This window comes from Schistocerca nitens, chromosome 9 (genome assembly GCF_023898315.1).
Source record: "Schistocerca nitens isolate TAMUIC-IGC-003100 chromosome 9, iqSchNite1.1, whole genome shotgun sequence".
NCBI classification, from domain to species: domain Eukaryota; kingdom Metazoa; phylum Arthropoda; class Insecta; order Orthoptera; family Acrididae; genus Schistocerca; species Schistocerca nitens.
The window spans coordinates 81,860,704-81,884,486 of NC_064622.1; the positions used below are offsets into that span (position 1 = coordinate 81,860,704).

Genomic DNA, 23,783 nt, shown 5'->3' on the forward strand with positions numbered 1-23,783 from the left:
GATCAGCATCTGTTGGATACGATGGCTTCACAGTCAAATGATGAAGTTCATTATTGACCCACTACTGCCCTTCATAACAGATACATCCAACCACTCCTTAACCACAAGATTTTTTTCCCGAGGCCTGGAAACAGGGGCTAGATAAACCACTACTTAAAAAGAAAGTTGCCTCAGCACTCTCCTATTGCTGACCTATTTGCTTTCTTCCTCCACTGTCCAAGGTTTTAGATTATACAGGGTAAGTTTTTTCCATCATGTACAAGCTCTGGGGATTGATCGATGAGAGGGTACGGAACAAAAAGATCTAATGAAGGTATGTCCGGAAATCCGTCGTTTCCATGCTAGAGACCATTTATTCACTCATATTTTGTTACAGAGATGGTTCAAATGGATCTGAGCACTATGGGACTTAACATCTATGGTCATCAGTCCCCTAGAACTTAGAACTACTTAAACCTAACTAACCTAAGGACATCACACACATCCATGCCCGAAGCAGGATTCGAACCTGCGACCGTAGCAGTCGCGCGGTTCCTGACTGAGCGCATAGAACCCCTAGACCACCGCGGCCGGCTGTTACAGAGACTGCGGCCGAATACACGTGCTGTAACATGCAGCCACAGATACATTATGCATGGTTTCCTCCTAGAGGGTGGAACTGTTCCTCATACGTCATGCCCTAGAGCCCTCTCCTGCCATAGCAGTTGGTAATGTTGTGTCCGATTCACTTCTCTTACAGACTCACCTTGTGGAGGATGTGATACAGCGTTGTACACAAGGGCTCCGTATTCGAATCGAGACCTTGCCGACATGGTGTTTACTTATGGAAAGGCGAATGGCAAGGTTGCGTCAGAAGACCAATCCATGCCGACAGCAACCACAGCATTCAATGACTGCAACAGTGTTTCGCAGTTTGTCTGACACAGGCTCGTTTCAGGAAGCAGGAAATCGTGAAGATCGTACCAAACTTGGACGAAACTGTGATTAACACTGTGGAAGGCGACCACCGTGTCAGTACCAGGCAGTTGGTCCGCCAGTACAGGGTAAGCCAGACGACCGTGTGGAGCGTGTGCAGAGCTTACTAGCGACAGACTTTCGACATGGGGAGCAGTTTTGTCATTAATTTCTTCACCAGGCAACCACGATTTCGGGACCGGTGACATCCATCCTATTCACAGATGAGGCCACCTTTACGCGGAATAGTAATTCAATGTGTGGCGACGATATTTTGGGAACAGTCTTCCTTCCATGTCGCCTAACGGCCCGGAACTATCGGCGTTTCTTGCGGATAACTTTGCCTCGCCTGCTGGAAGACGCGCCATTGATTATCCGAAGGGTTATGTGGCTGCTTCATGATGGTGCCCCAGCCCACTTCGCCGTTAACGTCCGGAAGCATTTCAGTCGTGTCTTCCTTGGCCGATGGATCGGACGACGGAATCCAGTTGCATGGCCTGCTTGTTCACCGGATCTCAAGCAGTGCGATTTCTGGTCTTGGGGCCATCTCAAAAGTATCGTGTATGCAGGGCCCATTCCAGATGTGGAGACACTGGAGAAGCGTATTCATACTGCCTTTAACACTGTTGGGATGCAGCCTGGCCTATGTGAACGTGCGAGACAGAACAAGCTACGGCGCATATACGCATGCGCTGAAGCACATGGAAACCATTTTCAACACATACCGTAACTGTGGCTGCATGGTACAGCGTGCATTAGGCCACAGTCTCTGTAACAAAGTATGACTGAATAAGCGTGGAAACCATGTATTTTTGGACTTAAGTTCATTAGACTTTTTTTTTCCATATCCTCTCATCGATCAGTCCCTCGAGTTTGAACACGGTGAAAAAAATCACCCTGTATAATCCACGGCCAGCTAACATACTACTAAATACAAACAACCTATTAGACGAAAACCAATCAGGTTTTCATAAACATCGCACCACAACATCTGCCTCAATAAATGTAACAGATGACCTGAAGCTTGCCACGGGTGTACAGAGGCAAATATCAGGAAACCCTTTGACGCTGTAAACTATAAAATTTTACTCTCCAAACTTAGCAGCCTAAATTTCCAGCCAAGTGGAGTGCAATGGTTTCGCTCATACCTTACGTCTCTCCGGCAATGCGTCATGTCCGGCACCGTAAAGTCGCAATGGAAGTAGGCAAAATCAGGCGTCCCCCAGGGTTCGTTATTAGGTCCTATACCCTTTTCATCGTACGTAAATGAGGTGTCATCTGTTTTGTACTCCTACAAATACTGCATGTACTCTGATACCTCCAGCTGTATCTAAATGCAAAACCACAAAGCACGAAGACAGTTATCGAGAATCTCTAATGCCGACCTGCGTGCATTGTCAGAATGGACGTAGGATGTAGGGTTAAAACTCAAACCATCCAAAACCCAAGCGGTACTGGTTGGTCACTGTGGCTCATTAGCCCAAAATATCGAGAATCCCTACCATCTTTAACCCTAATTGGAACAAATATCAACTTTTCTCCTTCAGGAATGAGTATAGGAATAATAATATACGAAAATCTGAATTAGACTGCAATGTAGAACGGGCCATCAGCATCTCTCCATGCCCTACAAAAATATGAAAAGCTGTTCCCACTTTACCTGAAAAAGAAACTTGTGCAAACATTTTTACTTGAAATTATTGATTGCAGACATGTCATCCTGCAAGGTCTGTTTCAGGAAAATTCCCGGCGCCTGGAACTGGTTGTTAACACCTGTGTTCGTTATAGTGAGTGTAAGGGTATAAAGCGCAGATATTTTTCTATGTGGTATCTTAATATGTATAGTCATCACTGTGTTGGTTATTTTTTCCCAGCTTCGAAAAATCTCCCCACAAACACGTCACAAATTTTAGGACCTGATGTTTTCTGCATCTTCTTAGCTGCAGTACTAAGTGGAATGTCTGTATAGACGAAACGTTTTGCGTCCACACATCTACATTTTAACACCGGGTCTGTTGCCCGTAGGAAAATGAGCTTTAATGGCTTTCTATTGTCACACATAGAAATACTAACTTGTAATAGCTACAATTATTAGTCTGAAAATGTAAATGCTGATGGAATGTTGTTCAGTACGTCATTCTCAGTTACCAAATATCTGCAGCTATTCTTGCAACAATCTGTATCTGTTATGCTCGGCTTTTTGTTCACATTTCACCACCATACACCATCTATCCTGGCTGCTTGCAGACAAGAACAGAGATTTCCACAGCCTCTGTCTTCTCTTCTGTCTTATAAAAGTACACTGCCCAGCATATCTCCCCTCGACCTTAGAACACTCTTGTCTGAACAACATGGCAGGAACGCCCGTTCCAATCATAACAAAATCCCTTCCACCCATTCATCACTCACTCACTTTCTCGAAGTCCTTTTCAGTAGCAGAAATCCGACTCTCGAATAACATCGCACGTCGTATTAGAGAACTGAATAACATCTCCAGCTTTAGAAGACAGTTAATGACAGATCTACTGAGTCAACAATAATGATTACCATTTTCTCTATATGCCCCTTGTACATGATTCTTTTCAATTACATCTTCATTCCCCAGTATGTTTAGCTGGTGCATCTCTTAAATTTCCTTTACCCAGAACTGGCTACATCAGAAAACATCTATTTTGTGTACCTACAAAATCTTTTTTTATCCGCCACTATCATTACTTTTATTATTGTCATTATTATTATTTTATATTGTTGTATATTTTATTATTTCGTATTTTATTTATTTCGTAGTAAATCAGTATTTTTGATTTACAGTTACTGGCAAAGAATAGTTCACACCGAATTTCAGTGTTTATCAACGTCAATAAAAGTACATTTTTGAGCATTTTTGGAAGTTATTATTATCCTGTGCAATAAGCTATTTCATAGCAAATCGGCGTTCGTGATTTAGTTACTGCAGCATATATTATAACACTAACGTGCCGTGAAACACGCTAATATTACCCTCTGAGAGGACTGAAACGTTTGACCTTACGTGTGTATAACGGACAAGGGTATCGGACTATAATTTCGATTTTGCCGAAATAACAGAAAAACCAAATGGGCTTTAATCTTGGGAGTCAACGGAAGTGGTAGAGTCATAAATTAATGAAAAAATGAACGGTTGCCAGCCCAATTAGGAATATTAATTTGGAATTAAATATTTGAGAAATTTGAATGTTGGTTATTGCATTTAATTTTGTTGAGATTTTCCTTTGAAAAGCAAACAGAATACAAACTGACACAGTGCACTCTGTACTGTACGTATCAGGAGTTACCAATAATACACGCACCAGTAAATTATGGCGAGCAAAGTTGCACCAAGCTCATACTAATGACAGCCACTCTCAAGAGCATCACTTAATCAAATACTGAAATGTCACTGCATGAAGTGGAGAACTGAATTGGACATAAGGGGCTTCTATCTTGGCTGACATGAAGAACACAAATAAAGATGAATAACATCAAACATACACTGTTTAAGCTCCTCTGCAGATAGCAGCTTTCCTTAGTAACAGTAATAGTTCAATTTTTTCCTAATAGGTGGAAGGTATGATGGGGAACCATAAACTAGCATAGTTTCACTATTCAGTGCTGTTTGATTATTACAGTAGTAACGGCTAAGTCTAAAAGCTACTCATTCGCTTCATTTGAAGTAGTTCATAAATTACTTTGCAAGACAATAAAATATAACACTGGGATTAATTAACTTCAAAAAAGGAACCTTTCATGATGTGTACCAAAGTTACACCTTCTTTAAAATAGTGCATAATTTTTCTTCTAACTGTACTATTGTAAATCTGTTCATTAAAGATTTATATACACTTGAACTTTAATTACCTGTGAAGCAGGTATTCTTTACAATAATATTTACTCAATCTTGCAGTGTAATCCTACAAAACTACATTTTATAATAAACCAAGGATAGTTTAGCAAGAGCCTTTCCAACATCACTTTTATGGTTTTAGCTTTAACTTTTACTACTCCTTTTATTTTAGACAAAAAATCACTTTTGAAACACATGAATGCAATAACTGCTCATATAAGTCAGCATACTCTGTTTTAGTAGCACTTACGTGACGACCCTACGTAGGTTCATGATCAGAACTGAAAATATGGTTCGGGACACGAATTTATGTTTCCTATGGTTATTATTGAAACAACAAAACAACACACAAATTAACTGGTCCATGCCCACATACATTACTTAACTGAATGTATGAATTTGTGAAGCAGGGGCGAGGATTGGCGGCAGGCGACATGGCGCCTGACTGTACTCACGGCTCTTGATGTACGAAAGGTCTATAAAGTATCTTTTTGGCGTCGTATTTTCAACATATTAGAGTCATTCCTTTATGCCGTGAATACCAAATAATAGCCAGATCCACATCCGAGGCAAATCCCTTCTAATGCAGCTTCCATTTGCCTCTGTTAGCACCGTCGAGGTGTACCGTGCTCAGGCTAGCCACATACTGCGTGTCGTTCACACAAAGGAGCCGCTCAGTTCGGCCCCCAAACCCACCTTTTACATCGCGCCATGCCACTTCCGATGCGGAGGAACTTCCATACACCCTTTACATGTTACAAATACAAGTGCCCTAAGCATGAACCAGCATTTAACAAATATTTTCTTTTTATAAATATATTCATATTACAACAATTAACCATTTCAACATATCCATTTGCTTTTTTCGTATATACTTTACAAAACTCTAGTTTTCTTACCATAGATCAAGAATTTAAAAAACACAGAATACACACTTCATAAATCGCAGATACACAGTTACATAAAATAAACCGACTTCTAACCGATATAAGTGTTACAATATTGCAAGGAAAGTGTTATGTTCAAAAAATGGTTCAAATGGCTCTGAGCAGTATGCGACTTAACTTCTTAGGTCATAAGTCGCCTAGAACTTAGAACTAATTAAACCTAACTAACCTAAGGACATCACACACATCCACGCCCGAGGCAGGATTCGAAGCTGCGACCGTAGCGGTCGCTCGTGTTATGTTCCATCTGGTATTTTCTTGCACGAGAAATATATATTACCTACTTTTATAGTAAATTAAGGCTATTTTAAAATTTGTTACCGAATTTAATCTCAAAAAATTTAAGGAAATTAGTAATTTTCTGTTGCCTTAGATTTGTATAGTAACTGCTACAATTCGCAAAGCGTATTAGTAACATTCTTAACTCAACAGATTAAAATGTAATCAGCAGGCTTAGTTGAAATTTATTTGTGTTCTGTAAAACATTGCACCAGCCACATGCAGACTCATTGCTAATGCTGTTCTTGAACATGGGATGAGTTAATTGAAGTTCGTAATCAGGTGGAAGCCGCACTCACTTCTGTCAAATGACTGGTAGCTGCTGCGAATGGGCGCGCTGGGAGAGCTTTCGAGTGACGTGTACCAACGGTACCAAAAGTATCTCAGGCACTGCCCTCTCCTGTGGATCCTCGCTCCTCTGCGGGGGACATGGAATCTGTCATTACTCGTCCACTTCACTGTGAGTCGAGTATCAGCGGTAGGTCTATGTGTCAGTTACATGGTAGGCCATGACGTCGATCCCCCTAACCAACACACTCGAGATGCTGCCTTCACTGAACTGAAACTTCGTCAGTGGCACTCACTTCACCTATTGGGAAACCAACTTTGCAAACGAAAAGCGGTAATGATCTATTAATCGTCGACAGTTCAAACGTATGGCGACTAATGGTACCCCTTACGGAAGTGGCGCCAAAGGACAGACAGGAACGCCAGATACACTCAGTGTGTATGCCTGGGGGCCTCATTCAGTATACTGAAGAGGCTATTCCGGTAGTCACTGAGGGAACAAGGTGCAACTACCTGTAGATTGTAGCGCACGTTGGAAAAAAATGATGCCTATCATCTCAGCTCTGAGGTCATACTTGGATCATTTCAGCGCCTTGCAGAGAACGTTGAGACGGAGTTTCATCGCAGCTCACAGTATGCAGTACAGTCCGCAGAACTGATCGTTCGATTTAAAAGAATAGTCGACCATGCAATGGACTGGTAAATACCCAGCACACAATTCATAATGGGAGGGAATCTCCGTGGTGTACAGTCACTATAAAGAAACTTCTAAACAAGCACAGACAACTATGTAATATGTGTAAAACAGATCATAGGGCTACAGACAGAGAGATGCTTAATGAAACTTGTTTGACTATCATGGGAGCAAGCCGTCAATGAGTAACGTAGCAGAACTTCATCTAATGATCGTTCACAGAACCTAAACAAATTCTGGTCGTATGTAAAGGCTCCCTTGTTGCTCATATTGTATGTTAATGACCTTGCAGGTAATATTAATAGTAACCTTAGACTTCTTGTAGATGACGCACTTATCTATAGTGAAGTACTATCTGAAAGGAGCTGCATAAATATTCAGTGAGATCTTCATAAGATTTTAAAGTGGTGCAAAGATTGGCAACTTGCATTAAATGTTCATAAGTGTAAAATAATGTACTTCGTAAAACGAAAAAACGTAGTATAATATGGTTACTGTGTCAGAGGAGCGCGGTTGGAATCATACAAATAGGTGTGTGTAACACTTTGTAGGAAAATGAAATGCAATGGTCCATAAGCACAGTAGTGGATAAAACAGGTCGTAGAATTCGGTTTATTTGTAGAATAATGTGGAAAACGTAATCGGTCTATTGCTTACAAATAACTCACACGTCCCATCCTAGAATACTGCTCAAGTGGGTGTGACCCGTATCGAACAGGACTAACAGGGGATATTAAACGGTCACAGGTTTCTTTGATGTGTGAGAGACTGTCACAGATGTTGAAGAAGGTGACCACGTGTAGTGGTTGATATACGCAAATGAATTAAAAACTTAGCACTAGCTTTTTACGTTACGAAATAACTTCTTTGCAAGAATGTATAAGCAAAACAGCATTGTAAACTGATGTTAAAAAGAACAAAATTGGGCAGTTTTATACAGGGTGTTACAAAAAGGTACGGCCAAACTTTCAGGAAACATTCCTCACACGCAAATAAAGAAAAGATGTTATGTGGACATGGGTCCAGAAACGCTTAATTTCCATGTTAGAGCTCATTTTAGTTTCGTCAGTATGTACTGTACTTCCTCATTCCAACGTGATCAAATTGTAAATTTTCACAATCAACATGTGTGGGCTGACGAGAATGCGCACGCAATTGTGCAATCACGTCATCAACACAGATTTTCTGTGAACGTTTGGGCTAGCATTGTTGGTGATGTCTTGATTGGGCCCCATGTTCTTCCACCTACGCTCAATGGAGCACGTTATCATGATTTCATACGGGATACTCTACCTGTGCTGCTAGAACATGTGCCTTTACAGGTACGACACAACATGTGGTTCATGCACGATGGAGCTCCTGCACATTTCAGTCGAAGTGTTCGTACGCTTCTCAACAACAGATTCGGTGACCGATGGATTGGTAGAGGCGGACCAATTCCATGGCCTCCACGCTCTCCTGACCTCAACCCTCTTGACTTTCATTTATGGGGGCATTTGAAAGCTCTTGTCTACGCAACCCCGGTACGAAATGTAGAGACTCTTCGTGCTCGTATTGTGGACGGCTGTGATACAATACGCCATTCTCCAGGGCTGCATCAGCGCATCTGGGATTCCATGCGACGGAGGGTGGATGCATGTATCCTCGCTAACGGAGGACATTTTGAACATTTCCTGTAACAAAGTGAAGTCATGCTGGTATGTTCTGTTGCTGTGTGTTTCCATTCCGTGATTAATGTGATTTGAAGAGAAGTAATAAGATGAGCTCTAACATGGAAAGTAAGCGTTTCCGGACACATGTCCACATAACATATTTCCTTTCTTTGTGTGTGAGGACTGTTTCCTGAAAGTTTGGCAGTACCTTTTTGTAACACCCTGTATAGAATGACCGTGTATTCCAGAGATGGATGCTCTAAGTTCCATCCCGCCATCATAATTTATGTTTCACATTGTTTCCCTGAATTATTTCTGCCAGATACCATGATAGTTTGTAACACTGTTATCGATATTGCCTAGAATGGTTCAAAATAGGTTCAAATGGCTCTGAGCACTATGGGACTTAACGTCTGAGGTCATCAGTCCCCTAGAACGTAGAACTACTTAAACCTAATTAACCGAAGGACATCACACACATCTATGCCCGAGGCAGGATTCGAACCTGCGACCGTAGCGGTCGCGCGGTTCCAGACTGTAGCGCCTAGAACCGCTCGGCCACTACGGCCGGCACCTACGAGGGGTGTCCAGAAAGTAAGTTCCGATCGGTCGCGAAATGGAAACGTCTATGAAAATCCGATAAAGCTTTGCACAGATGTGTTGGTCAGTGTCTCTAGTATGACCCTAGATAGCATTACGTCGCTCTTCTCATTTCTGAGCTCACAGTGAGCGCGTAAAGATCGATAGAAAGTACTGTCTCCCGTCATGTACGAGGGCCTGGTGAGAAATTTCGCCTGAAGCTATGCAGCCAACATTACATAACTGTCGTGCGGTTTCTTCTTCAAGACAATTCTCAGCCTCATTCTGCATCATTTTCAATTGGAAATGTTTGATTACAACAATACTGCCCATAATTGTCCCACTCTGAGCTTCATCTCCGCTCACATGAACCGCGGGCTATGAAGACAACATTTTGGCACAGACAACGAGCTGTAGACAGCGTAGAGAATTGGCGGAAAGCATTGGCGGCTGTCTTCTATGATTAGGGTAACGGAAAGTTGGTATAACGCTATGACAAATGTCTAAGTCAGAATGGCGACTACGTAAAGAAATAGCTGGAAGATGTAGCTAACTGTTACAAATAAAACATTTCTGATTTTTAATGTGGTTTCCATTCCGCGATCAATCGGAATTTACTTTCTGGACAGCCCTCGTATAATGGTCTTGTCTAACTTCTTTGCCTGTTTTCACTTAATGTGACTTTTGCATAACTATGCTCTTTGGTGTAACATCAATGTAAATGCTTTATTCATTACTTATGAAAATTTATGTAATTGCAATTAATTTAGGGATGTAATTTCAAAATTAATGTGTTGTAAAAAAAGTAAAAGTTAAAACTTTAACTGTAATAATGGTTCATGCGTAGGGAAAGTAATTTGTAACCATGTAAAACTTGGAGGGAAGTCCCTCCGTATGGGAACTAGCTAGGCGGTAATATAAAAGTTGGATATGGAGGACGAAATGCAAAGCTCCTTTGTGGCATGAGTCAGTCGGTAGCTAGCAGGCAAAGGGTGCGCATCTTGTGACCTGAAAGAGGCGAGAAGAACTGGATGATTATGTAATTTAGCCTCGGATGCAGAAGTATTTCGGCTTATTATTCACGTCATATTTGGTTACCTACGTACTGTGAAAATGCGACCCTAAGAAAAGAAATTTCAGAGATTGTTACACAGGAAGAGAAATGGATGGTTTTGCCACCTTTTTTCAACACCAAAGGGCTACGCTGCCAGCACCTTGGTCTCAAAGTATCAGTTGAGTACGGTATAATAGCATGGACCACTTAGGTTGTTTCGTTTCAATAGGAATTTTGTGTTGAGCCACACAATGTGATCAAAACTATCCAGACACCTGGCTAAAAATAACTTACAAGTTCGTGGCGCCCTCCATCGGTAATGCTAGAATTCAGTATGGGGTTGGCCCACCCTTAGCCTTAATGACAGCTTCCACTCTCGCAGGCATAGTTCAGTCAGATGCTGGAAGGTTTCTTCGGGAATGGCAGCCCATTCTTCACGGAGTGCTGCATTGAAGAAAGGTATCGATGTTGGTCAGTGAAGCCTGGCACGAAGTAGGCGTTCCAAAACATCTCAAAGGTTGTAACACCATAACTCTAGTGCTATACTGATTTATTTTGCCTTTTGCTTTTTAATGTTACATCGTTTAGCTTCTGTAAATGTGTTTGATTGAATAGATAACACAAAATTGTATACTCCTTTCTTTGCAAAAACTTTGATGTCGTGGTTTGATTCTATGCAATGTAGTATATCTGTCATTTAAATTCTTTGCCCCATTTGGAGGGAACAAAACTTACTGTATATAATTGTAATTCCTGTGTGAATAATTTTTTGTAGAAATGTCAATATGTGCAAATGTTCTGTTTTATTTAATGTGTTTGTTTTCTGTTATGTAAACTGCTGACCTTCACTTAGGGTTCTTAGTTATTCAGTATGTAAAAGCTGTTGTGGTTCCCCTTGGGAACGGAACTGTGTAGCGGGCGCAAATTGTGGTTGGCCTAGGTAGAAAAGGTGGAACAAGAGTCAGTCAGGGACGAGCTACGAGTCGGGGACAATCTACCAAACTGTGCACTGCCATGTAAAAGATGCATATTGTGCTGGTTCCGAGAGAGGCGTTTTTCTGCTACTTTCCAATGCCTCGGATGGATGGATAAATAGCTGGAACTATTCTGGAATTTGTATCTATCATCGCCACCAAGAACTGACAGAGTCCAGCAATTCTACCTGCAATTCCACCTACCAACACACAGTTGCCACCACATTGCGCAATCATTGCATCGGAATCCCACAATGATGTACAGTGAAGGATCAGCTTAATGGATGTGTTGGTGTGCTCAAATATAAGGTAATTTATATCTGAATTTATGTACCTACCTTGATTTTTCTCCTCATCATAACACCTCTCAGGTTCCTCTCCGTTTGAACTAAAGTGATATCCGAGTGTCCCTACTGAAAGAACATTAAAGCCCAGTGTTTTGCTAATTGATGCCTCTTGAACATATAAAAGAAAGTTAAATTTAATGTGGCAAGAGAGTGAGTTAAAGTTAATGATGCTTGATAAAAATAATTTTCCTAGTAAAACTGCTTATTAATGTGTTGTTGCCAACTTCAAATTAAAAGTTCTTAAGACTGAGGCTTATAAAGTTTTGCTTAGTAAATGATCACATTACTGCCTGTTGTAAATCGCAGAAGGTGAGTCAGTATCTTACATATATGTTAATTTTGTGTCTCACGGTAGTAAAAGTGGAAAACTGCAGTTGTGAAACGTTATATACTTATGTTTGCTAAGTGTTTGTCTCTCTTGTGTATTAGAAGTGCATATTAATAGTATAACAGGATCCACAGTTTGTCTATTGTGTTAATGCTCGGTAACAAGTAACGGAAAGACCACTAATTAGGAAAACCATAATATCTTTATTCAAATGATAGTGAGAAGCAACCTGTTAGTGGATTCCAATTAACTTTCATTTTAAATAGTAAAGTATTTAACTGAGAGAGACTTAACCTATGTACAATTTATGATTCTGCAGTGAATGTTAATAGTAATGATATAAAGACCATTCAGTTTGAACAAGTCCTGAAAGTAATAGAGTGTTTCGGTAACTGTTATATGTTTGCAAACAGTTTGTGCTGCTCTAACTGTTAGTTTCAATCGTACCGTAAACATATAAATGTGTCAGAGTTCATTGCACTCGCGTGTGACAAAGTATAGGTTGTGTTTATCCGTTAAAATTACTAATAACTATTTTCTTGAACGAGAATGTTAATCATTCTCTTGCCTAGTTAGGCTGGCGACCGTTTTCTTTATACGTTAAACAGTGCAGATAGGCAAAATTTTGTTTGTTACTGTTCAAATATTTACGAAATTCTGACTTTCACTTCCAATAAGCCACCTCCTTTAGGTACAACACGGTCAACATAACAAAATTCCTCTCAGAGGGTAACACTGCTCTGTTGCTTTATACCATAATTGCTTTAACAAGATAGTTTTATTTCACGACCTGCCTACTACTTTAAGGTTATGGTACAGCAATAGCAGACAGGAGTGTTATAAGGTGTACTGTAGGATTCAGGTCAAGACTCTATGCAGGTCAGTCTATTACAGGGATGTTATTGTCCTGTATCCACTCCGCCACAGGCCGTGCAATACGAACAGGTGGTCGATCGTGTTGAAAGATTCAGTCGCCATCACCGAATCGCTCTTCAACAGTGGGTAGCAAGGAGGCGCATAAAACTTCAACGTAGGCCTGTGCTGTGATAGTGCCACTCAAAACAAGGGGTGCAAGCCCCCTCCATGAAAAACACGACCACACCATAACACCACCGCGTCCGAATTTTACTGTTGGCACTACACACGCTGGCAGATGGCGTTCACAGGACTTTCGCCATAGCCACACCCCGCCATCGGATCGCCACATTGTGTACCGTGATTCGTCACTCAACACAACGTTTTTCCACTGTACAATCTTCAAATGTTTAAGCTCCTTTCACCAAACGACGTGTCGTTTGGTATTTACCTGCGTGATGTGTGGCTTATGAGCAGCCGCTCATAACATCCAATCACCTGACCACGTTCGAAGTCCATGATTTCCGCGGAGCGCCCCATTCTGCTCTCTCACGATGTCTAATGACTACTGAGGTCGCTGATATGGACGACCTGGTAGTAGGGGGCAGCACAGTGCACTTGATATGAAAAACGTGTATTTTTTGGGTATGTCCGGATACTTTTGGTCACATAGTGTATTTTACTCAACTGAAAATCAGTTATCTTTCTTAACAAAAGTAATAAACTTTGTGAAGTTATAAAGTACATAATTATTTAAAGAGCACAAGTTTTGAAATACTCCACGTAGTTTTCATAAATGGACATTTAACTTTTCATCAAAGTACAGTTACTAAGAAAAGATTTAAAGCATTCAGTTCAAAGATTTTTCGAATTGAAATAATACTATTTACAGTCTCACGTGTTATGTTCTTAACAGTTTTTGCCATATTGTGTTGTGACTGAAGTTTCTGGGTCCCAATAACAATAGTTGAGCCAGGTTTAAATGTTATATTACAATAACGGCCATCAAGAATACACAACTGGCTACAAATATTCAAACCATACTAGATACAAGTATCACCTGTTCCACTTGAGCTAAATAATACAAGGAAGTGAATGTTCCTTGAGAATGCAAATATTAATCAGTACAAAAGATATAGTTATAGGATATAAATTTAATAGTAGTAATGTCCTATAATTAAATTGAGAAAAGAACCTTTTGTCCAAGTCAGTAGGTCTCCACCATGAGTAATCTTTTATCTGCAAGTATCATTAGCTTCCTACTGTAATGTACAGACTGAGAACTAGTTGTTGCCTATGCGCATTATAATCCTTCTGTGTAGTTCAAATCAAATCACTGTGTATTACTTGATAAACTTTATTACTCCTCTTGTGTAGTTAAAATCAAATCGCTGGTGTATTACTTGTTAAACTTTGTTACTCCTTTTGGGTAGTTCAAATCATATCGCTGGTGTATTACTTCTTAAACTGTACTACTGTCTTACATCTCACCAACAAAGAACAAGTCCAGAATTAAATAAAGTCAGTCCCAATAGTTAACTTTCTTTCAGAGCCATGCTGGTACTGGGTACAACTATGCCTAATTATACTGGCGACAGTTTCCTTTTACGTAATCACAGTTTACTTGATTAATAACAGAGATTCCGACTGCGAGTATCAGCGATGATGCGCTACCGTAATTTGACACGACAACGCTCTTTGATTTGACGACAGCGCTCTTTGCTGAAAAAAAAGGAGGAGCATCTATGTTTTCTTGTAATTGTAAATGCTGATTGGACATCGTGCCTTTTTGAGGTCAGATAAGTTTGTATATAGAAGTAATCTGAAGTGCAGAGGTCAACATGTAATCGCGATTATCAAGAATAAAAATTGAATTTGTCGAAATAATAGGCAAATATCGTTTATCCTCGGACCTTCATAAAAATTATTAGTGTGTTTAGCAATACAGTGCATAGTGATTTCTTCGCGAATTAACAATACTGGGTGAATCTGCTACTGTCAAGGTCCGAACGACACGCAATATTTCGCCGTCGCCTTGTATGTTCAAGACGTTCCCTAACCGACCAGTTCGTTAGTCACAAGATATCATACTGCCACTGTTGTTCAACCTTTTCATTCTGAAAGTGTTTCCAGAAAATAAAATCTTACGGCGACTATGAATATTGCAGCTGCTAAGGGAGACGACGTCTTCATCACGAGTTGTATCAGTTTTCTCCGATTTTGCCTGGCGTTCTCTGAGAACCGGAGACGCAGAAACCTCCGACCGCCAACTCATCTTGTACCTAACCCGTTCTCTCCTTACAGCAGCCACGAAGACAAACACATTCATCTATAGTCAAATTTTTTCACAGATTATTTGTCGTAGACAGGTAAAAATTTTATAAATGTACTTGTATGCATCTAGGCAAAAAAATTCAAAAGAGTGTTTTTCAATGCAGTACCTGTCTTATCTTTGTCAAAGACAAAACTCAAACAGCAATTAATTAATTAATAATTTTTGTTTTTGTGTAGCAGTTTCATTTTAATCCATATTGTGCAAACCTCTGTGAACTACGTGTCAGACTTTACTTACAAGTTCGTGGCGCCCTCCATCGGTAATGATGGAATTCAATATGGGGATGGACCAGCCTTAGCCTTGATGACAGCTTTCACTCTCGCAGGCATACGTTGAGTCAGGTGTTAGAAGGTTTCTTAGGAAATGGCAGCCCATTCTTCACGGAGTGCTGCACTGAGGAGAGATATCGATGTTCGTCGGTGAGGCCTGGCACGAAGTCGGCATTCCAAACATCCCAGAGGTGTTGTACAGGATTCATATCAGGACTCGGTACAGGCCAGTCCATTACAGGGATGATATTGTAGAGTAACCATTCCGCCACAGGCTGTGCATTATGAACTGGTTCTCGATCGTGTTGAAAGATGCAATCGCCATCCCCGAATTGTTCTTCAACAGTGGGAAGAAAGAAGGTGCTTAAAACATCAATGTAGGCCTGCGCTGTGATAGTACCACTCAAAACAAGGGGTGCAAGCCCCCTCCATGAAAAACACGACCACACCAAAACACCACCGCCCCCGAATTTTACTGTTGGAACTACACACGCTGGCAGATGACGTTCACAAGACTTTCGCCATACCCACACCCCCGCAATCGGATCGCCACATTGTGTACCGTGATTCGTCACTCCACACAACGTTTTTCCACTGTTCAATCGTCAAATGTTTAAGCTCCTTTCAAGAAACGATGTGTCGTTTGGAATTTACCTGCGTGATGTGTGGCTTATGAGCAGCCGCTCGACTATGAAATCCAAGTTTTCTCACCTCCCACCTAACTGTCATAGTACTTGCACTGGATCCTGATGCAGTTTGGAATTCCTCTGTGATGATCTGGGTAGATGTCTGCCTATTACCCATTACGACCCTCTTCAACTGTCGGCGGTCTCTGTTAGTCAACAGACGAGGTCGGCGTGCACGATTTTGTGCTGTACGTGTCCCTTCACGTTTCCACGTCAATATTACATCGGAAACAGTGGGCTTAGTGATGTTTAGGAGTGTGGAAATGTCACGTACAGACGTATGACACAAGTGACATCCAATCACCTGACCACGTTCGAAGTCCATGAGTTCCGCGGAGCGCCCCATTCTGCTCTCTCACGATGTCTGATGACTACTGAGGTCGCCGATATGGAGGACCTGGTACTAGGGGGCAGCACAGTGCACCTGATATGAAAAACGTGTATTTTTGGGCATATCCGGAAACTTCTGATCACATAGTGTATTTTCTCTGAGTGCAGAGGTTCTTCATGCAGAATACATGGGTTGTCCTGCGACCGGTACCTGCAATTATGGGGGTTTACATTACCCGACAAATGAAACTAGGCTTCATCTGACGTGAAGTAAAGCAGGGTTTTCAAGTAACTATTAGCAATTCATGTTAACAGCCTTCCATTTCTGATATAGATCTTAAATAGTGCTGGTCGTGGGGAGTTTGTTACCACGATACTTCGCCTGAAACATTTCTTTACATTTCTCGATGGAGACTGTCTTTATGTAAAAAATATCAGTTCGCTGTTCTAGCCCCATTTCGGTACCGACTCACCAAAATGAGCTACTCACAACTGGCGTACCAACGAAGACACAAGTTCATTCATCTTTCCAATAAAATGCAGCGTAGCTACGGTCTGAGACAGTGTTGCACTTCACAAGCAGTTCGACCAGAGACCATTAACCACTACGCGAGGCGCACCGGTTTTATGCGGGACGCCCTGTACCACATATCAGGGATTCCTACTATTCCTTTAGCGTCTGTAGCGCCGGAATTAAATGAATCCCAATGCGTTATAATTTGTCAAATCTTGTCTTCACAGGCCCTACGGGAGTGATGGCACGTGGTTGAAGTATCTTCCTGGATTTTTCACTTAGAACAGATTCCTGAAACTTTTTAAGTAGGCTCTCGGGTGACAGTTGGCCTCTGTCTATAAGGGTGTAACAATTCAGGTGTTTCATTATTTCCTTGACTGCCTACCGTGGTAAAGAAAAGAGTGCTACACTTCGTGCTCCCATTTTTTATGCCGGTTGAGCATCTCAAGGTTGTCCTATGTAGTATCTGTCCCACACATTTCAATAATGATCGGCACTATGTGCTTGAAAGTATCCGAACACACTTACGTAATACAGAACCGACCATTAGAATTCACGGGAACCCAACCCGACAGTGAAAAAAGATGCTTGGAGTGTTGTATTGTCAGTAGAGAAGGAGTAACAGCATGATGGCTCGTTCCACGAGAGCTCAGACACTTCAACGTCGAATATTTATTGGGTGTTACCTGAGTAACAGATCAATCGGAGACGTTTCTACGGTTCTAAAGCTGTCTACGTCGAATGTTCATGGAGTGATTGTGAAATGGAAAGACAGAGGAACAACCACAGCTAAACTAAGACCAAGTAGACCTCATGTTCTGACGGTCACGGGCCGTCGAACATTGTGAAGGGTAGCTCTAAAAAGATTCAAGAAATCTGTGGAAGGCAATCACTTGTGAGTTGCAAAGTGCTACCAGTGGTCCAACTAGCACAATAGTTGTGTGTTGGGACTCGAGCTAGCACAATATTCGTGCATAGGGAGTCTAAATAAATGGGTTGCAATGGTCGACTAGCTCCTCGTAAGCCACGCGTTTCTGTACTCAAAGCTAAGAGACGCTTTGTGTGGTCCAAAGAGCGACTCCACCGGACAGTGGATGACAGGAACCGAGAGATTTGGAGTGATGAATCACTGTATACCCTGTGGTAATCCTATGGAAAGATTTGTGTATTGCCGGCTGTTGTGGCCGAGCGGTTCTAGGCGCTTCAGTCAGTAACTGCGCGACCGCTACGGTCGCAGGTTCGAATCCTGCCTCGGGTACGGATGTGTCTGATGTCTTTAGGTTAGTTAGGTTTAAGTAGTTCTAAGTTCTAGTGGACTGATGACCTCAGATGTTAAGTCCCATAGTGCTCAGAGCCATTTGAACCATTTTTTTATTTGTGTTTGGCGAATTCCTGGAGAACGTTGGTGGGCGTTGTCTGTAGTGCTAACAGTGAAGTGCGGACTGAGAAGTGGTATTGCGGTGTGGGAGTGTTTCTCGACGTCAGGGTGTGGTACTCCTATGCTTAAGATAATGTTTGATGTGGGAAGGATATGAGCATATTTTACAGCATTGCATCCTGTGCACAATAGAGGAAAGTTCGAAGACGATTCTTGTTTGTATCAGCCTGCTAACTCACGCTGTCATAAAGCAGCGCCTGTGAGGCAACGGTTTGTGGATAATAACATTCCTGAAACGAACAGACCTGCCAAGGGCTCTGGATTGTAGCCAATGGGACATGTTTCGGATGGGTTACGTTGACTTCACTCCAGACCCCATCGTCCAACGTCGCTACTTTCTTTGGTTTCAGCTCTTGAGGAAGCATGGGGCACTATTGTTCCACAGACATTCAGACACCTCACTGAAAGACTGCATATTACTATCCAGTAATAAGTGTCCAGATACTGTTGACCAGATAGTGTATAATGGTTCGTATGAGTGTGTTGTAAGCAATTGCCTTCATGGATTGACTTCATTTTACCACTATGCTACCAATGGGTCCAAGTTTACCAGCTGACTGACCTATGTGATCGATCCATTTCATAACCCTACAGTTTGTTACACCCAGGTATTTATGTGTGTTGATTAATTCCAATTGTAAACTAGACCTATAACTATGTAAATGTCCGTTCTTTGTCCGTAATGCCATGTCATGTGCAGTGTCTTTGCCAAAGTGACTCACAGGTGAGGAGATCTACCACAACCCCCTAGAATGATATATGAAATAGACAAAATGGTTTTGTGAACCAACACTTTATTCAGTTTTATAAAAACACTAATAAATACAACTTGTCATATAAAAAACTACTTAACTGTTACTTTGTTCAACGTATCAACAAATAAATACAATAACATTTCGCGTCTGTCATTATATAATCGCATGGAGTCGTCGATATGTACAGTGCCCTGGCGAGATTGTCACACACACGTATCACACATGAGTTCTTTAGCGTCAGCAGTAGCTATATAAGCGAGTAGGAAAGGGATAAGGAAGAGAAGGAAGAAGAAATATTCTCGGTGGCCAATGAACGCGCTGGGTCGTCGGTTTCAGTGTTCCGATGTCGGAGTCGGTGCTCATCCTCAGGGGTGGACGGGCAGCGGCAGCGGGCCGTGGGGCGCCGGTGGGGGTGGCGGTGGCGGCGGCAGCGTGGGCGGCTGTGGGGGCGGCGGCAGGGGGTGTCCCACCTGCAGGACAGAGGCATTTGACACACCTGGCAGCAGGTAGAAGACTACTGGAAATCAGTTCTACGCCCAAGTGACACATAAACAACAACTTTAGTATAGACATTATGTATCTGGTACTCTCGTCAGCTGCGCATTGCTGTTGTTGTTATTGACTGGTCCCTAGTCTTAAGGCTGGTTTGATGGAGCCCTCCAGCCAGTCTATCTTCTTCAAACCCTTCCACTTCTACGTAGCTAACACTAGCTACATCCATCTGAACCAATTTATTGTAGTCAGTCCTTGATGTTCCTTGCCACATTTATCCCTTGTAGTTCCCTCCATTACCAAGCTAACCATTGCTTGATGCTCAGGATGTGCCCTATCACATTATCTGTTCTATTCGTCAAATTGTGGCATAAATACCTTTTCTCAACAATCTGATTCAGCATTTCGTCAGTAACCAATTTATCGGTCCAATCTTCAACGTTATCTGAGAGAATTGCTATTTCATCATAAAACGAAGTGTTCATTTCTTCTATTTGAACATTAATTCCTTTCCCAAATTTGCCCTCGATTCTCATTTACTGCTAGCTGCAGCACTGCTAGTTAGCGATCTGAGTAATTTACAAGGGTCGTATTACAGAGCAAGTGACATGAGTAATGCACGTGGTATTTGGTTAGTGTAGTGGTATATACGGTACTCACCCTCTTGACGACGGCGTTGAATCCGTTGTGGGGGTCGGCGGTGTACTCGACGATTCGGATGGTGCCATCCGCATCGGCCAGACTGTACGCTCCACGCACCGTGTCCCCCTCACGAGTCTCCCACTGCTCCTTGTGGTCTCCCGTGTGGGAGTCCTTCACAGCATAGTCGTACTGGTAGTGAGCTGGGGCCTGCCAACACAGAGTTACATCATCAGGGGCTGGTCACCTGTCGTTTAGGCTCTGGTGTAGGAAATCGGACCATTCACGGTCGGGATTTCGCAGCACAGAACTACTGATAGTGAGAACTGAAGGAAGATTGTGTAACTCAGCATAGTCCATCCATCATCAGAGACTGTTCACCTGTCAGCCACGCATTGGGAATAAAGGACAGCACATGGAGTAAGATATCCAGTCAGACACGGTTAAGATCATCTTAACGTAGTCCTACTATAAGATGATGGTACTAAGCTTAATGATCAATCTTCAGAGGCTAGCCACTTATCGGCTAGGTTCTGGTGTGGAAGTGTTGTGTAAGACATCCAACGGTCCTAAGCACAGTGGTCCATCATCAAGGGCTCGCCACATGTCGGTCTGGCGCTGGGAATGAAGGGTGGCACACAGTAAATGATATTCAACCAGGCATGAGTGAGATCCTCACATAATACAGCGATATTTACAGCTAGAGGATACTGCTGCTTACTACAGTACAGCGTCCCACCGTCAGAGGCTGTTTACCTATCCGACACGTACTAGAAATGACGGTCAGCACATGATGGGAGGGAGGGAACAATCATGGGCAACGCACGCCCGGTAGTGGAGACCTGAGGGTAGGTCTATTCAGCACAGTGATCAGTTGTCAGTGACTTGGCCCTTGTTAGCTAAATAATGCAGACAGATTGTAGTAAATGGTGAGAGCATTCCAGCTGGCCATGGTAGTCATATTCAGCAGACAGACTTGCTGGTAGTGAGGACTTGGCAAGTCGCCTGCTCAACACAGGATCACTTGTCAGTGAACAGTCCCAGTCAGCTAGGAACTGCAGACAGATGCCAGCATATGCTAGAAGAAGACCAGTGATGGATGTATGTGGCGCCCTTGTCATAGCCCTACAACTAGTGAGGCTTGACGATGGTGTTAGTTCAGTGATCAACTGTCAGTCGTTAGTCCACTGACCGCTAAAGGATATGATGGAAGAGTACCAACCAAACATGGGCGAGAGACTCACAGCAGAGTCGCATTGATACTGTAAAACCGAGCAGCAGGCTATTCAGGATAGTGGTCAGCAGTCTACATTGGATAAATACCTATGAGAAGACTATTTGTTAGAGAATACAGCATACTGTGAAAGGTCGTCAATCAAGGATTGACGAGAGACACATCTTGTCCTGTCGTTAGTGGGCTAAGTTCGTAAACCACGTATATATCAACAATAAAACAAAAAAAATTGTTGACCGTCGTCGGTGTTGGTAAGCATACGTATCAGATGATTTTTTTACTACGTTTGAAACTGACGCGACATGTAGTTTGTACGCAGGCAGGCGTTTTCAGAGTGTAATGTGATTCTGAAGATACAGGTAAAAGACCACAGTGGTGACTTAAAGATTTTCACATGAAGAATGAGACCGCTGCACAGACGGAACGTTCATGCGAAATCAGCACTGGCGTTGAAAGCTATTTGGGAATAATGAGTTTCATTGAGGACATCAAGGTGGCCACACGTGTAACCATTGCAAACCTTGATGATACGGTAACAAACTTGAAGAGAAAGGAAGTGCGAGGACCAGTTTTATTGTATGGATTTAAAATCAATAGGTAGAAATATCCTGCAAGAACACTTCGTAAAGCCGTGTGGGGTCTTGGTGAAGTGACTGCTAATTCTTTATCAAGAACTGATAAGGACGAATATTTCGGTATTTCTGACAAAATTTAGGCTTCGTTCAGATCGATCACCAACGAAGATACCTAGATCACTGGAGGCGAGTGGAGTGCAGGTGAGTATCATGAAGATGATAAAGGAGAGCACCAAAGAAATCCAAGACCGGCTTGTCGACTGCAAGGTGATGGCGTCCTAAATTCCAAGAGTGTTACTACGCTGACATAATTGTTTGGCAAAGACAGAACCATAGCTACTCGTTAATAGGCTTCAATATTCTATAGTTCGGACAGCAAATAAGAATGATGCACAAGAAAATGTTCTTTCACAATATAGCTCGCCAACAGTTGTCACAAAATCGAAGCAAGAATCAGATGATATTTTACCCGGCCTCTCGTCCATCTTATTTTCCTCATACAGCTACAAGACATTTAGGGGTACTTTCCAACTTGAAAACTTATCTTGGACGAAAGAACTTTCACTAAACGAGGAAGTCATCATCTTCATGACACAGTCTTTTGAATTTAAATGTCATATATATACAAATCTTTAAAGTGACACCCCAAGCGTTTTTGGATCCGTTTTCATACATGTGCTGTTTTAAAAGTTTTAAGGTAAAACTCTACAGTAGAAAGCTACTACAAATCATGTATTTTAAATGGTGATTGAGTGGATGTCACTCATATTTGCCAGACAGAGTCAACGACTCCACGTTTGATGTAGATAATGTGTGACTCTGCGTGAGTATGCTTCATCACATTATTGATAAGTATTTCCCGTATTTTATTTATTGTAATGGCTCTGTATCTGTTCTACGAACAGTGCCCCAATATTTATTAATAGGTACAATACCTTGTGAAGAATACACTTTTAAAACTGTCGAAATCATGGTCAAGTTTTAATAAACATGTATTTTGCAACTGGTTGGCTATTATTTACAATCCATTGAACCTCTTTTGAATAGTACGGAAAAAATATCTACATAAAAATTCAGTGAAAATCTCTGGCCAAAATTGGTGGCAGAATTACGAGGCTGCATCCGGAAAAGCAAATACAGTAAAAATCTCTTACCGATATTGATGGTAGAAGTAGGAGATTGCATCCAGAAATAAACCAAACCTTTCTATCTATAAATGGTTTTTCTTTTTATTTACTGATATACCAAACTGTGCTTATTAGCATTATTTTGTTTCTAGTTAACGGTAACACACATTGTAGAATTCTTCTAAATTTTTGACAGCTGCCATGAATGCCGGTACCCGCAAGCCATCATATACTTACCACATAGTCGTAGATGATCTCGTGCTGAGGTGGTGGTGGGGGTGGTGGTGGTGGGGGTGGAGGTGGTGGGGGTGGTGGAGGCGCGTGGCCGTGGATGACGCCACCACTCACCACCGCCACGAGAGTGGCCGCCAGCACCTGGACAGAGAAGAAGCGACACTGTTAGCGACCCCGTCTGTGTACGACCCAATCACATACTGTTGATGCTAGATGGAAATTGACTAGAGCTTCTGTAGTTGCATTCATGCACAGCTTCATAAAACTACTAAAGGTATCCAGTATTAATGAACAGAAAAATAGAAAAGAAAACTGGTGACACATCTTAACTAGAGAGACCAT

At 41.9% G+C, this 23,783-nt stretch overlaps 1 long non-coding RNA gene across 1 annotated transcript; it reads right to left on the minus strand.

The window, feature by feature from the left end:
• Nucleotides 1-19,245: 19,245 nt before the first annotated feature.
• On the minus strand, nt 19,246-23,490 carry LOC126203821 (uncharacterized). Its single transcript, XR_007540382.1, has 3 exons — nt 23,445-23,490; nt 20,293-20,481; nt 19,246-19,610 (listed from the first exon to the last, which is right to left on the minus strand). It is a non-coding gene; the product is annotated as an uncharacterized LOC126203821 (long non-coding RNA).
• Between the last annotated feature and the right edge of the window lie 293 nt (nt 23,491-23,783).